Below are 11,759 nucleotides of genomic sequence, written 5' to 3'. Positions count from 1 at the left end.
CCACAACATGATGGATGACGAAAGATTCTTGTGCAATGTTAGGTCCGACGCATTTGGGACACAACATTGATAACGATGTAAATTACTAAGCAGATAGGCCGAGTGGCTTCTACACTCCACACAAACGCAAAACTTCTCTAGCATGAAACTGGCAAATACATTACAGATTAATAAAATGGAAACAAGAAAAACCCGAGAGAATGTAAGGTGGAATACCTTTACAGGAGAAGAAGCAACAAGCGGGGCTAGTTGAATGTTGTATTGTTACAGATAGATTACAGTAGTAACAGCAAGAGGAGAGCGAAACGATAGCGACAGACAGGGTTTATATAGTCATCATCCAGAAGATCAAATGTCTCCCTCTTGATGCACATCAAGTTCAACGCTAACAAAAACGATTCCTCGGGTTCTCCTTCTGGGGCGTGTTCAATCTATACTTTAGCTGTTGTTCTTCCCTACGAACGGTTCTGGTTCATTGTCGGCCCTTCAGCCGCCGTCCAAGTTTTTTAAATCCAAGTATAGCGTAAAATTCCGCGATTCACAGAAACTCTTTGTTTCGCTGGTTTCCAAACACCCAAAGTTCTAACTATCTTACTGAGGAACAAGCGAATTCTCAGGCGGAGTCCCAACTCTCCCCGAATATTCTTTGCTTGAGCTTGTAAATAAGTTGGATGGTTTGGCTATACTTTTCATTGTTGTAGGACACAGGATAGCAGATATCAGTACAAAAGAAAGACGAGCTATGCTCAAAAATTATTCTTTATCTGGACGAAGGCATCTTGTCTGAGGCAGACGAGCTTGAAAATGCCATCTGGGTAAAAGAGATTGGAACTTTCCGAATATCCAAAGGGGTGTTAAGAAGGGAATTCCACCCACCATCAAAGAACAGGAGGAAATTTATCCAAGAGCAAACGGTAGTTCCATATTCGTTAAGAAAAAATGTAATTAAAGAATACCATGATTCTCTGTTAGCGGGACATTTGGCATTCTTACGAACTTATTTCCGAATAAGAGATAAGTTTTATTGGCCCGAAATGTTAAAGGACGTAAAGAAATATTGCAAGTCGTGCGAAGTTTGTGCTTTGCAACGAAAAGTGGTTACCAGAGCCTATCTGCATCCACTGGAGATTGCGACTGCTCCATTTGAAGTAATCGGCATGGATTTTCTAGGGCAAATCAAACCTTGAATGGAAAGAAATATGTACTCGTCATGACTGACGCTTTTTCAAAATGGACGTAAGTCGTTGCATTGCCCAATCACAAGGCTGAAACGACTTGCCGCGCCCTAATGGAAAAGATAATCTTGTACCATGGCCCACCCAAAATTATCATTACTGATAAGGGCTCTAATTTTACATCCCGCCTGTTTAATAATCTATGTAAAGAATTAAAAACTAAACATAAAACCACCACTGCGTATCATCCGCAATCGAATGGAATGACGGAACGCTTTAATAAAACCTTAGTTGGAATGATTAGAAAATATCTAGTATAACGGTTCCTTAACCGTGCTCATAGCAACAGCCGAGACACTCCTTATTAGGCAGTAGCAGGCAAGCAACACGCCAGATGCACGTGAACGATCCAGATCTGGATTGTCTGGAAACTGACCTACAGTCTGTGCCCACAAGGCACAGCCACGTCAGCATCCTCACTAGTATATAAGCGGAGTCTACCTGAGACTCCGCAGGACTTTACAACCCCGACTTCCGTGCTGATGGTTATTTTGCCTTTCCGGCAACGCCATAAGAGCACAACGACTTACCCATCTCCAGTCGTCCTCCGTCAATTCATCCGGATCCTCCACCACATCGTCGGATGGATCGTAGTGCTGAATAGCATTATAACGACGTCGTACAGATGTTCGCCTGAAATGCCGCCTTCCACACCGACGACGACCGTTCACAGCTCGCACTTCAGGAAGCCACGCCCCTCGCAGCCCCTCCGGATAAAAAACATCAACTCCGGACTCCATCCACCACAAAATCCGAGATTGTATAACAGTATAGTTGTCTCGATACTTTCTAAAACCATTTTGCCCCCTTTCAATGAAAAACAATTATTTAAAATGTATACGTGTAATCGTTTAAAAATAGTGTACTAACCATAAGCGTTTTTCCTTATTAGTTTCCGCTGTCCATCCGGGTAGACAGCATCCCACTTGATTAAAACATTTTCTGTCTGGTCGTAATAACTATCTTTAAATAGAAAATAAGTCTCGGCCCTTAAAGGTAGCCAAATACTTTTTTTCGTGCACTGTGTGACACATTGCAGACCTCGGTCTACTTCTTCGGGATTTACAATGATCGTAATACGATCAATATCGAGAGGAAGCAATTCGTACCTGCGACCAGCCATAGTAACAAACCGTAGAATACTAACTATATACCCTACTTTTTCAAAAAAGGGAGGAAGCGACATTGTCCCCGACCTACAGTAACCTTTTCATTCTTGACCTTCGGTGACAGTCACTGGGCAAATCAAAAACCAAATAAAAAAGAGAAATCTTTCCTTTCCACTAACATATTCATTTCCTTCAAAAAAGGGAGGAATGTAACGGTTCCTTAACCGTGCACATAGCAACAGCCGAGACACTCTCCTTATTAGGCGGTAGCAGGCAAGCTACACGCCAGATGCACGTGAACCATCCATATCTGGATTGTCTGGAAACTGACCTACAGTCTGTGCCCACAAGGCACAGCCACGTCAGCATCCTCACTAGTATATAAGCGGAGTCTACCTGAGACTCCGCAGGACTTTACAACCCGACTTTTACTGTATGTAACATTCACATCTGCGTCTCATAGAATACAAGCTGTTCCCTCTAACTGTGAGTACGTGTCTTATTTGCCTGTAACATCACGGTTACACTAGCCGACGGCTTTGGGAACTGGGAAGAAGTTTTGGGCCCAATTGCCTCGGCCTATAGGAATTCGGTACACTCTTCAACGATGGAGAGCCCTTATTTCCAACAGAAGACTCAATACGACAAGAGAGCTATAGAAACGAAATTTGAATTAGGAGACAGAGTTCTTTGGGACGTAAGAGTCACTAAAACAGGAACGAGTAAAAAACTTAATCCTAGATATCAAGGGCCATATCGAATTTCCAAAGTGAATTCACACAGCACAGTGGAAATTCGCTCCTACAAGGGCGGGAAAACCGAGCTGACACACGTCAATCGGCTTAAGGCGTTGACGGAATGCATGGTCTGGCGAGACGAAGAGTGTGTCGATTTTGATGACTTACGAGAAATTGAATTAAGAGTAACAAGACCGGGAGAAGAAGAATCGGATGAAGAAGAAACGGACGAAGAAGAATCAGAAAAAGAAGATGAAAAAGAAGATGGAGACGAAGAAATTGGAAATAACGACGAAATCAGTAATCAAGATATAACGAAGAAGTAACGGACTTGGAAAAAATGGAACAGAGCGATGTAAGAGGTCAAGAACCAGAAACTTTCGCAGATGGCAATACTTCGTAGAAAGAGAAAGGCCAAATCAAGATCAGGTCAGGCAAAAAGTAATAAAAACCGCGGAAGTAGAAACCCAACCGTTTGTTGCCCAAAGCCCCCGCTTTCTATCGTGCATTCGAGTCGCCACCAATGAGGTGTAAAGGTCGACCCAAAGAATCATTGCGTCACTGATACGAAGAACTTAAATACTATTGAGGCGACTTTACTCACAATGTCAAAGTAAAAGTGTCTAAGACCAACGGGAATATTTAAAGGTTAAACTATGTATTGGTAACGGACAGATAATACAATACGGTGAACTAATAATATTAAATAGTGAGACGATAAATAAGTGAGACAATCCTACTTGTATGGAGAATATGTGGTAAGCGTTTCCCAATACATTCGTGATCTGCAGCTGCCAGGAGGAGTCGACGGGCGCATATACTCTCCTCAACCACCAGCTCATCCTCGCTACTCCCGGCGCCAATGGAACACACCGGTTCCTACAGCCGACATGGTGGAAGTTGACTCAGTTCGGGCTCCAGTTCGCGACAAGGGCGAATATTTTCTTATGTTTACCGTCATCTTTTTATTATGTTTTCTCGCTTACCTAAGCATAAAATGTCTAAACACAATGGACAACTGGGTTGCCCACAAACGTTAAATTAAAAAAAATAAAAATCTGAGCAAACAAAAAACAAACCCTAGAAAAAAAAAATGTTTGCTCCTGTAGTTTCGGGTATTCACAGCCACTAGAAAAAAAAAGTGTTAACTGGGCTCCGCCCACACAAAAAAATCATTCGAAAAACAAAAAAAAAACCCCCAAAAAAACAAAAAAAAACAAACATTTACTCCCAATTGCCCCTTTACCTTCTCATTCATTCAATTTCTGTCATCATGGCTGGTCGAGCAGACTTCTCCTTACAACCGACTCCACCAACGACGAATTCGACCCCAACCCCCCACCAGTGGTTGGCCGTGTTGTCTTATGGCCTCTACCCCGACAACAAAACGCCGTCTACCCATTGGAAACAGAAAATCTGCCGGCCCCGCGTCCTTCACGCACCTCTGTCGTTCAATCTAACGGCAGAGTGATGGCGGTAACCCCTTCCGTCCGGCCGCGGGTACCAAGGCCTGCTGCAACCGCCGAACAAACAACCTTGGAGCAATTGGCCGCCGCTGCCCCGGCTCCGCGTCCCGTCCCGACGGCCAATCAAAACCGATTGTGGCCATCAGTATTGGACTGCCCAGCCCTCGCACTGGAGCAGCTCGAACTGCTGCAACGGTACGTGATCGACCAGGAGGATCTGCGCGTACGATACTTCCAAAAGGTGCGGGACGTCAATGCTCAATATGGAGAGGAGCACTACTGAAGGAAATCACTACATTTTGTACTGTTTATTGAAAAAAATACTAGTATGAAATAAATGAAAAAAAAAGAAACTGTTCTTTATATGCATACATGTTTTAAACCTTCAATTATAAAAAAAGAAAAGAAAACAAACAAACAAACAAAAAAGGAAACAGTAGAAAAAAAAGAAAAAAGAAAAATAAGTATAGCAACAAAAAATATAAATGCATACTTGACATTTACAAACAAATGCATAACGATACCTGTCACAAAAAAAAACATGAACAAAACCCTACTATCCATGCAATCACGTATATATTCGCATATCACTTTCACACAAATCACGTCAATGAACTTGGAAACATTTTTCCCTTTGTAATCTTTTGGGTGGATATATATTTATATGCACCTTTTTCCACATCTCTCAGCACACTCCTCCGCTCGTCGAAAGTTGAAAAGCTACTGATTTCGATATGTCCCATCATTCTTTTGTTTACTTCCTTCACCCTCCCTTCCACCGATAAGTTCGCGGTAAAACATGTTCAACTCCCCAGACACTTCGCCTTTCTACCTTCTCTATTTTTTTTCCTCCGTATTTTGGTGAAAACATTTTTGGGGGAAAGGAAACAGCCAGGTGCCCTCCATATAGTGTTAATTATATCTCTCACTTTTTTCCTATGATGAAATATGTCCCTTTCTTGTCGCCTTGATCGTTTCGCCGCCTCTCTCTTTTTCGCCGTCTCTCTCTTTTTTTCTTTTCTCTTATTATTATTAACCATCTTTTATTATTACTTACTTCTATACTTAAAATGCATTTGTTTATGCTACATATGTTAAGCATAGATTTATTATATTTCCAGATAATGCTTACTATTTCATATTATTAGTTCACCTTATTGTATGATCTGTCCGTTATCAATAAATCGTTTAGTCTTAATTATTCCCGTTGGTCTTAGACACTTCACTTTGACATTGTGAGTAAAGTTGCCTCATAGTATTTAAGTTCTTCGTATCGGTGACACAATGATTCCGTTGTGTGGACCTTTACACTATGTATTGGTAACGGACAGATAATACAATACGGTGAACTAATAATATTAAATATTAAGACGAGAAATAGACGAGACAATACTACTTGTACGTGTGTGTGGTAGTGGGCTGAGCGGTTATGCTTAAAAGGAGAGTGCGGCTGGAGCACAATTGTAGTGGGAATGCCGTAAGAGAATGCAGTCGGAGAAGTGCAGTCCAGAATAATATTTACAGACTGTTGTTATACTATTTTTGGTTGCGCGGATAGCATAGAGATAGCATCTCTCCGAAAACGATTGTTGGCGAATGAAACAAACGAAACGATGCGGAGAAAATGAAATGGTTGGGGACGAAAATCAATTCTCATTCACGTCAACTCCAAACGGAGAAGGCGTTTGGATGCAAAAAGTATCTTTCGCAACCGAAAATTGTATGGTACAAAAGATATCATTAAAAAAAGATTGTGCGACTTGCCCCACTACCTCTCCATTTGGAATTTTGAAAGAAAAACCAAAAGAAACTTGTGTGTACCATCAAGACTCAGTCATTGTATGGATACAACCAAAAAGAGATCTAGAAAAGGAATGTAAAATTAAAATAAAAATAAAAAGCACAGGCACGATCACAAAAATAGATGACAACACATACAAATTAGTAGATGCTCCAGGACAATTAGACTACATTTACACAGCAGAAACGCAAAACATTTGTGACTTTACCCTCCACAAACTCAAAAACGTTGATGGCGCATATCTCCAAGTACAAAACAAAAATTGGTCCCACATTTTTAACGTAGAAACAAAATATTGCTTGAACCCACAAATTAGAACCCCATCAAATTGCAATGACTTACCAGGAGGAGAATTTAAAATCGTAGAATTTAATGCCCAAAAATAACTCGAAAAAAAATATGCATGGCAATGTCCCCCTTCTTTCATCATATGGACGAATGTAATAATTTTTACTCGCTAAAATGGGACCCGGACTCAATAGAAATCACTGGAAACACAAGATGCCTACAAATGAACGATAAATCAAGTGTGTCTATGATGAACATTTGCTCCGGAGAAAATAACCAGAAATGGATATTCGGAATGCCAGAAATGAATATAACAGAAAATGTAGACACAAAAGAATCTCTTCTGCTTCAACACCACCAATATGTAGAAGACCAATCGGTGACCAACGAGAATATTATTGAAAACGAATTAAAACGCATCTACTGTAATAATCTACAAATGGCACGTCAAGCGACATCTCTTATATAAGAATCAAGTGGATTACTAGCAGCAAAAGCTAATAACCTACCGATGTGCCAGCGTTTAAAACCTATGGGTGAATCTTTTCTCGTGCAAAAGTGCATTGCAATAAATATCACCATCGGAACGAAACAAACAGCATGTGGATACGAACCATTTTACGACAATCAAACAATCAGAAGAGACGGATTCTCGATACACCCATTCTCCGAATGTTTCTGGGAAGATGGAATTGTCAACTTTAATGGAAAAAACTTTATGTGGAAGAAAGAATTAAATGACTGGGCGTATGTACAACCAAACATTCACCAATCAACTCTCTGACTAACAGCAAAGTTCAACGAATTAAACGAAAATGAAGCAAATTATCAGTTAAATTATCACGAATTTTACCAAAAACAAGAATACGAAAAAATTAATTCAATCAACGATTTGATGCCGTCTTTCACACATACGACGATCACTAAGTCTTCTATGGGAAATTTTCACAAGACACACACCTCAGGAAAGCCGCGCTTATCACAGCGCTTCCGGATTGAAAACATCGACGCCGGAATCCATCTACCACAAAATGCGTGATTGTACTACAGTATAGTTACCTCGCTACTTCCAAAAACCCTTCTGTCCCCTTTAAAGAAAAACAATGATTTACAATTTATACATGTAATCATTTAAAAATATTGTACTAACCATAAGCGAATTTCCCCACTTATCTCCGCTGTCCATTCCAGATAGACAGAATCCCACTTAATTAGCAAGTGGTCTGTCAGGTCAAAGTAGCCGTCTTTGAACAGGAAATAAGCATCGGCCCCCAAAGGTAGCCAAATATTTCTTTTCGAATGTTCTTCTACACATTGCAGACCTCGGTCTATTCCTTCGGGATTAACATTGATAAAAATACGATCAAAAACGAGAGAAAGCAATGCGTATCTGTGACCAGCCATAGCGACAAACCGTAGAAAACTAAACCTATACCCAACTTTTTCAAAAAAGGGAGGAAGCGACCAGTGTTGCAAGCGGTACTTTGGAAAAAAAAACACGCGGTGGTGGTACTGCGGTAATTTTTTCAAAAAGTGCGGGAGCGATTATGGTAGCGGTAAAAGTATCGCGGTAATACCCCGGTACCGGTAATTTGCGTTACTTTTGAAAAAAACAAATGCCTGAATCATATTAAGCTATTATAACGTTTGCCTGTACCCTATCATTACAAGCTTACCCTCACACTTTCCAAGTGAAGTGAAATTTAGAAAAACGATTGACACGAAAAAGTTACTTTGAAAAATCAGAAAATCGAGACTAACTGACTAACTGATGGTGATGGTGATTGTTAAGAAAAAAGTACCGGTACAGCAAAGCGAAAGTTTCTGCCACGGTAATGCGGTACGGTACTAAAAAAATGGTAAGACCGCGTTAGAAACCAGCGGTAGTACCGCAGTACCGCAGTAATACCGTGGTATTCAATTCACCGCGGTAGTTCCAACCCTGGAAGCGACATTTTCTCCGACCTACAGTAACCTTTTCATTTACGATCTTCGGTGACAGTCACAGGGAAAAACAAAAATCAAATACAAAATAGAAATATTTCTTTTCCCCTAACATATTCATTTCCTAAAAAAAGGGAGGAATGTAACGGTTCCCTAACCGTTCACATAGAAACAGCCGAGACACTCTCCTTATTAGGTAGTAGCTGGCAAGCTACACGCCAGATGCACGTGACCGATCCCTATCTGGATCGTCTGGAAACTGACCTCCAGTCTATGCCAAACAGGCACAGCCACATCAACAACCCACTAGTACTTAAGCCGAGTCCATGTAACACCTTCACCTGTGTGCTATACAAATACAAGCTGTTCTCTCTAACTCTATGTACAAGTCATTTCTATCTGTAACGCACTGTTACAAAATTAATGAATCAAGTTAACAAGTTACAAGCTCAGGCAGTGGTACCCAATCAAACAGTTTTTTCAGCCCAGCCACCCCAAAATCAGCATAATCAACAGAGCCACAATCACAGTAATCAGTTCGTGGAAAGAAATACACAAGGCCCACAGCCGCCACCCAAAAACGGTGGCCAGCTGAATAACCACGCAAACAGATATCCAACTAGAGAAGCTAAATATTGTGCTTATTGCGCGAAACCCAATGCAAGTAACCCGGTAACTCACAATCCCGAAATGTGCTGATTTGTTCCACAAGGTACCACATCCTTCAAATGTAGACAAACCGGACATTCTGCACGTGACTGCCCGGAAATGCAGAATACCCCAAACGAAATATATAGACCCCCAGTAAAAAATACCGGGAGACAGCTTAACCCTTGGAACCGGGGAAACTAGAGACCACCAATTGTAACGTTGAGCAAAAAGGTGGGCATTGTCCGAAGTGCCGACAGACTGTTAATCAAGTAAAAGAAAGTAGAAAAAACTTGATTCGTCATTTTGCTGTTTGGTTAAAAGAGTTGCTGCTAGCCATTAATTTGTCTGGGGTCACGCAATCTGTTGTTCCACGAATTGTTAGTTGTCCATTGTAATAGGCAAAGTTTTGGTGTGGAAATTTGTTGCGAGCGGTTATTGATTTACATAGTTTAAGAGAAAGCACTTGGGTATCGGTGACTGACAGGCAGTGTTCTTGTTTGGTTTTTGGAAGAATTGTTCCATGAAATTGGGGTGTAATGCCGAAAAGGTGATGCATTTCATCTTCTTGATGTGTTGACGTTGATTCTTTGGGTGCATTGGATTCAAGCAGGTTCTCGTTTTGGGTCACTTTCTCAAAAATGAAAAATTGATCACTGGAATCCGAGCAGTTGGCTAACAAGACTCTTTCTGGTGCGGTTTTGTTTGCAGCGGCTGAGAGGCATAAGTTTCGGTCTGTCAGGATGATTTGAATTGGTGTTAAATCATGACGTCCGGGGTCATCGGTTATCATCCGAGTGTCGGTGTCGTACGTTGCTTCGTTGCGGTCGCCATTCCATGATTATGCAGCTATTTCATTGTCACTCCACGAGTGGATGCAATATGTGTCCGGTGAGAAGGATTAAACCGGATTCAAGGAATTGGAAATTCTGACAGCGCTCAATTGTTGAGCGAAATTCGTCTGAAGTTTTTATGTTGTCTTCAGTGGCACAGGAGAGAATTTTTACGTTGGTGTAGATATCCAATTTGGGATAGCTCAAGCAATATTTGGTGTGATTGGCGAGTCGAATGATTCCAGTAGGTACGTCATTCATTGATCTTTTTCCGCGTACTTTTGGGTTAACTAGCAGGACGTAGGTGTCTGGGACACCTATAACAGTTAATAAAGTATCATTGGTACATACTATCGTTTTATTGTTGTTTAAAATTAGTTCTAATTGTGCAGAGTAATCTTCTAATTTGGACTGGCTGAATCTTCTTGTTAAATTTCCTTGACTCGAATGAATTGTTTTATATGAGCACTCTGGTTCTTGGGTAGCATCTGGACGACGCCAAACCAAACCTAACGAAATCGAACGAAACCACGAACCAAGCGAAACCAGAACGAAACCAGAACGAAACCAGCCAAACCAGACCAGACCAGGAAGCGTTCCCAAGAGGGAATCGATTGTACAATAGTCACACTCAGTTTCAAGAGCAACTTCTTCAATTTTACAGTTAATTATTGAACCTTCAACTGTTCGCAACCATGAAGAATGTAAATATGGGTGTCTAAACGTGAATTAAGGCAGGCCTTTTTGGTTCATGGTGTTGTCACCACATTTCCTCAGCTCTTTCAGTACGTGGCATGGCTCAACGGTTGCCGTTATTGGCCATTTGATTCTGTCCAGTGGAGCCAACCAAAAAAAATCGGTGTACAGCGTACGATGGAAGGTCCAAACGCTAAATCGATAACTCAGCAATCGTTTAACTTCAGGTAGGTGGGATAAGAGGGTATACACGACAGCTTTTTTGGGTGGATGGATCGTCCATTCCGAGGAGGCAGTCCTCGTCGCAAAAAATCGAGGAATCCCTTCATCTTCGCCTGGCTACAGTCGCATACCGTGAAGTTCATCGCCACTGTCGTATGTAAACAGGTAAAGAGTAATATTAAAAATATATCATCGGTCTGTTTATTCGACGGCTTTGGATGGATTGCTGTCGCTTCCTTGGCCACGTCAGCAATGGATGATGATTTCCGCAGCCATCTCGTATTTCTTGTAAAACTCACGGATTGACGGTTGTCGGCAGACCTCGTCCGACAATAGGGTACACGCATGGATAATCATGACTTAATTTTTTTAACCCATTTAATGTAATTTTTCATGGGGAATCTTTTTGCGAGAGGTTTGTTACCTCTAAAAATTTACTTCCTGACATATTTAAGTGTATTACCAAATATTGTTGTATTACCAAATCTCCTTCCCAAATTTGGCCGTTTAGTTATCTTTGGTAGGAGGAGCCTAACTAAAGCCAGAACAAATGCAGACGACTTTTCTGTTCTAATGTGTGAGACATTTTCTATTTCTTAAGTTTGTTTAGAATGTCCCATAAATTAATTGATGGGTATGAAAAGGCATATAACGGCATACAACATTCCACTTGTTGATGTTGTGATGATGGGATTGTTTATCGCAAAAGACGACAATTTCATTTCCCCTGAAATATCAAAAGTAAAAGCAATAAGAAATGGAAGAGAATCGTATGGCGAA

The sequence above is a fragment of the Daphnia pulex genome, chromosome 8 (assembly GCF_021134715.1).
Source record: "Daphnia pulex isolate KAP4 chromosome 8, ASM2113471v1".
NCBI lineage: Eukaryota > Metazoa > Arthropoda > Branchiopoda > Diplostraca > Daphniidae > Daphnia > Daphnia pulex.
Note: the sequence above shows the minus strand (reverse complement) of the source record.